Consider the following 6,238-nt stretch of genomic DNA (forward strand, 5'->3'; position numbering starts at 1 on the left):
AGACACAATAAAAAATGATAAAGGGGATATCACCACTGATCCCACAGAAATACAAACTATCATCAGAGAATACTATAAACAGCTCTACACAAATAAACAAGAAAATCTAGAAGAAATGGATAAACTCCTGGACATATAAACCCTCCCGAGACTTAACCAGGAAGAAGTCGAATCCCTGAATAGACTAATAACAAGTTCTGGAATTAAGGCAGTAATTAATATCCTACCAACCAAAAAAACCCCAGGACCAGATAGATTCACAGCCGAATTCTACCAGAGGTACAGACAGGAGCTGGTACCATTCCTTCTGAAACTATTCCAAACAATAGAAAAAGAGGGACTCCTCCCTAACTCATTTTATGAGGCCAGCATCATCCTGATACCAAAACCTGGCAGAAACACAACAAAAAGAAAATTTCAGGCCAGTATCCCTGATGAACATCGATGCGAAAATCCTGGCGAACTGAATCCAGCAGCACAACAAAAGCTCATCCCACAATCAAGTCGGCTTCATCCCTGGGATGCAAGGATGCAACATACGCAAATCAATAAACGTAATCCATCACATAAACAGAACAAATAACAAAAACCACATGATTATCTCAATAGATGCAGAAAAGGCCTTAGATAAAATTCAACACCCCTTCCTGCTAAAAACTTTCAATAAACTAGGTATTGATGGAACATATCTCAAAATAATAAGACTATTTATGACAAACCTACAGCCAATATCATACTGAATAAGGAAAAGCTGGGAGCATTCCCTTTGAAACCAGCACAAGATAAGGATGCCCTCTCTCACCACTCCTATTTGACACAGTATTGGAAGTTCTGGCCAGGGTAATCAGGAAAGAGAAAGAACTAAAGGGTATTCAAATAGGAAGTCAAATTGTCTCTGTTTGCAGATGACATGGTTGTATATTTAGAAAACCCCATCGTCTCAGCCCAAAATCTCCTTAAGCTGATAAGCAACTTCAGCAGAGTCTCAGGATACAAAACCAATGTGCAAAAATCACAAGCATTCCTATACACCAACGATAAACAAACAGAGATCCAAATCATGAGTGAACTCCTATTCACAATTGCTACAAAGAGAATAAAATCCCTAGGAATACAACTTACATGGGATGTGAAGGACCTCTTCAAGGAGAATTACAAACCACTGCTCAGTGAAATAAGAGAGGACACAAACAAATGGAAGAACATTCCATGCTCATGGATAGGAAGAATCAATATTGTGAAAATGACCATACTGCACTAAGTAATTTATATATTCAATGCTATCCCCATCAAGCTACCGTTGACTTTCTTCACAGAATTAGAAAAAACTACTTTAAATTTCATATAGAGCCAAAAAAGAGCCTGTATAGCCAAGACAATCCTAAGCAAAAAGAACAAAGCTGGCAGCATCATGCTACCTGACTTCAAACTATCCTACAAGGCTACAGTAATCAAAACAGCATGGTACTGGTATCAAAACAGACATATAGACCAATGGAACAGAATAGAGGCCTTAGAAATAAATAACACCACACATCTACAACCATCTGATCTTTGACAAACCTGACAAAAACAAGAAATGAAGAAAGGATTCCCTATTTAAAAATAGTATTGGGAAAACTGGCTAGCCATATGCAGAAAACTGAAACTGGATCCCTTCCTTATACCTTATACAAAAATTAACTCAAGATGGATTAAAGACTTAAACATAAGACCTAAAACCATAAAAACCCTAGAAGAAAACCTAGGCAATAACATTCAGGACATAGGCATGAGCAAAGACTTCAAGACTAAAACACCAAAAGTAATGGCAACAAAAGCCAAAATTGACAAATGGGATCTAATTAAACTAAAGAGCTTCTGCACAGCAAAAGAAACTACCATCAGAGTGAACAGGCAACCTACAGAATGGAAGAAAAATTTTGCAATCTATCCATCTGACAAAGAGCTAATATCCAGAATCTACAAAGAACTTATACAAATTTACAAGAAAAAACAAACAACCCCATCAAAAAGTGGGGAAAGGATATGAACAGACACTTCTCAAAAGAAGACATTTCTATGGCCAACAAACATATGAAAAAAAGCTCATCATCACTGGTCATTAGGGAAATGCAAATCAAAACCACAATGAGATACCATTTCACACCAGTTAGAATGGTGATCATTAAAAAGTCAGGAAACAACAGATGCTGGGGTGGATATGGAGAAACAGGAACACTTTGACACTGTTGGGAGTGTAAATTAGTTCAACCATTGTGGAAGACAGTGTGGCAATTCCTCAAGGATCTAGAACCAGAAATACCATTTGACCCAGCAATTCTATTACTGGGTATATACCCAAAGGATTATGAATCATTCTACTATAAAGACACATGCACACGTATGTTTATTGCAGCACTGGTCACAATAGCAAAGACTTGGAACCAACCCAAATGCCCATCAATAATAAACTAGATAAAGAAAATATGGCACATATACACCATGGAATACTATACAGCCATTAAAAAGGATGAGTTCATGTCCTTTGCAGGGACATGGATAAAGCTGGAAACCATCATTCTCAGCAAACTAACACAGGAACAGAAAATCAAACACCATATATTCTCACTCATAAGTGGGAGCTGAATAATGAGAACACATGGACACAGGAAGGGGAACATAACAGACCAGGGCCTGTTAGGGGGTGGAGGGCTAGGGCAAGGATAGCATTAGGAGAAATACTTAAGGTAAATGACAGGTTGATGGGTGCAGCAAACCACCATTGCACCTGTATACCTACGTAACAAGCCTGCACATTCTGCACATGTATCCAGAACTTAAAGTATAATTTAAAAAAAAGAACAAAGCTGGAAGCATCACACTACCCGACTTCAAACTATACTACAAGGCTACAGTAACCAAAACAGCATGGTACTGGTACAAAAACAGACACATAGACCAATGGAATAGAATAAAGAACTCAGAAATAAGACTGCACACCTACAGCCATCTAATCTTTGACAAACCCAACAAAAACAAGCAATGGGGAAAGGATTCCCTATATAATAAATGGTGCTGGGAGAACTGGCTAGCCATATGCAGAAAACTGAAACTGGACCCCTTCCTTACACCATATACAAAAATTAACTCAAGATGGATTAAAGACTTAAATGTAAATCCTGAAACTATAAAAACCCTAGAAGAAAATCTAGGCAATACTATTCAGGACATATGCATGGGCAAAGATTTTATGATAAAAATGCCAAAAGCAATTGCAAGGAAAGCAAAAATTGACAAATGGGATCTGATTAAAAAGCTTCTGAACAGCAAGAGAAACTAGCATCAGAGTGAACAGAAAACCTACAGAATGGGAGAAAATTTTTGTAATCTAGCCATCTGACAAAGGCCTAACATCCAGAATCTACAATAAACTTAAGCAAATTTACAAGAAAAAAAAACCATTAAAAGCAGGCAAAGGTGCTGGGCACAGTGGCTTACACCTGTAATCCCAGCACTTTAGGAGGCAGAGGCAGGCAGATCAACTGAGGTCAGGAGTTCAAGACCAGCCTGGCCAACATGGTGACACCCCATCTCTACTAAAAACACAAAAATTAGCCAGGGGTGCTGGCGCATGCCTGTAATACCAGCTACTTGGGAGGCTGGGGCTGGAGAATCACTTGAACCCAGCAGGCACAGGTTGCAGTGAGCTGAGATCATGCCATTGCACTCCAGCCTGGGTAACAAGAGCAAAACTCCATCTCAAAAAAAAAAAAAAAAAAAGTAGGCAAAGAACATGAACAGACATACCTGTAGCCAACAAACATATGAAAAAAGCTCAACATCACTGATCATTAGAGAAATGCAAATCAAAGCCACAATGAGATATCTCATGCCAGTCAGAATGGCTATTACTAAAAAGTCAAAAGACAACAGATGCTGGCAAGGTTGTGGAGAAAAAGGAACACTTTTACACTGCTGGTGGGAGTGTAAATTAGTTCAATCATTGTGGAAGACAGTGTGATGATTCCTAGAGGCCTAGAAATACCTAGAAAGCCTAGAGGCAGAAATACCATTTGACCCGGCAACCCCATTACTGGGTATATACCTAAAGGAACATAATTCATTCTATTATAAAGATACATGCACGAGTATGTTCACTGCAGCACTATCCACAATAGCAAAGACATGGAATCAACCCAAATGCCTATCAATGAGATAGACTGTATAAAGCAAATGCAGTACATATACACTATGGAATACTATGCAGCCATAAAAAGGAACAAAATCATCTCCTTTGCAGGGACATGGATGGAGTTGGAAGCCATTATCCTCAGCAAACTAGCACACATGGACACATGGGGGTGAACAACACACGCCCTGTCAAGGGGAGGGAGAGGATCAGGAAGAATAGCTAACGGATGCTGGGCTTAATGCCTGGGTGATGGGGTGATCTGTTCAGCAAACCACCATGGCACACATTTGCCTACTTAACAAACCTGCATATCCTGCACATGTACCCCTGAACTTAAAATAAAAGTTGAAAAAAAATTAAAAAATTAAATTAAACATGGGAGGAGGTTGTTATTTATTTAATAAACACATAGCTTCTACTGTATCTCAGGCTAAGTGCTCTAAAATATTAATTCATTTGATTTCATCATCACAACATACTATTATCACTACCCATTTTGCCCGAAAGTGAGGCACAAAGAGTTTAATAGTTTGCCCAAAGTCCCACAGACTTGAGCAGGATTTGAGGCCAGGCCACCTAAATGGAGATGTGTGCTCTCCCCACCTGGGCTGTCTCCCAGGGCCTTTCTCACTGGGAAGAACCAGAGAGAACTACATGCTCAGCCTTGGACACCTGGTGACGTCAATACAGAATCTTCACCGAAAGACTGCTAAGGAATCATTAAAATGTCTGCCCACAAGCATTCTTAAGGCCATGAGAATGTGTTTCAATTAAATGAGTAAAAACACAAGACACAAAAACCATGTGTAAATATACCTCAGCTTTGCTTAACTGTATAAAGAAAACAGAACTAAAAGAAATTATGCCAAGATGTTTACATTGGTTGCTTTGTGGGGATGGGAAAATTAGTGATTTTTTTCCTGCATCTTTACACTTGTTTTTTCTTCTGTTGTGTATTTGTTATCTTTGAAATCAGAAATAAATATCCTTACTGTGTGCACAGGCCATATATACAGTTGTGGTAGAGGCATAGTCGTTGATCCATTTGGGCCCATCTCTGTATCCAGGAAGATTGTCTTAACTGGATTACCATATACTCCCCAGCACATGCAAGTGACTGTGTTCTAACAGTTGTCTTCACTAAAGGGCCATCTTTGCTGCCTGGTTTCCAGGCAGCCATCCTGAGGACTTTGCCTGCATGCTGGGTGGGGAGAGCCGGTCGGTGCCTTGGTGAGGAGATCCACACATGTGCACACACACACAGGCTCGCAGAGGCCTAGGTCCAGCAGCCAGACGACTGCATCCCTTGGTGCCCTTGGGAGCCTCAGCCAACCTGGCTCACTGGCCAGCTGCCTGGGACCCTGTTTGTTCCCAGTCCTGCCCCTAGAGATCTATTGTGCCCACCTTAGCCCATGCAGTTGATCCTGGGCTGTGTCTCCTGTTCCCACAGCCTCCACAGGCCAGCACCACACACCTGGATGTCTGCCCTGCACCAGGAGCTCTGTGAAGCATGGAAGACAAGTTCCATGGGCCTCCCCAGACCACTGACCCAGCTATCCTCTATGTTCCCCTCTCCTGCTGTGGCCCCTAGGGCCCAGGGCCATTCCCTGCCCAACCTCCCCTCCCCACTCACCACCTCCTTCAAAGGGTCCCAGGCTGAACCCCTCAGGTGGCTCCCATGGGGTCCCACCCCGACCGAGATCTTGTCCTGCACATCTCACCCCAAGCTCTGTCACTCGGTAGACATGTATGGAGACACTCTAATAGGATGGATGCTGTGCTGGGGTTTGCAAAAAGCCTTTCAGTTTATAATCCAGAAACCCATGGTTTGAAGCCTCATCCCCAAGGCTGAGGAAGAACAGACTGAGAATTATTGTGGATCTGATCAGAAAAGGGGGGTGCAGACAAGTATAAGGTTCTAAGTGTGTAGCGCTGGGAGCCAGGCACGGTCACTCGATGTGATGTCAATCCCACAACCAGCTCTGGGGAGAGAAATCCAGGGTCTGCCAGTAAAGCTGTGATGCAGAGAGGGAGCACAACTTGAACGGCACAGAAAGGCCAGGA

Source organism: Symphalangus syndactylus, chromosome 7 (genome assembly GCF_028878055.3).
Source record: "Symphalangus syndactylus isolate Jambi chromosome 7, NHGRI_mSymSyn1-v2.1_pri, whole genome shotgun sequence".
NCBI lineage: Eukaryota > Metazoa > Chordata > Mammalia > Primates > Hylobatidae > Symphalangus > Symphalangus syndactylus.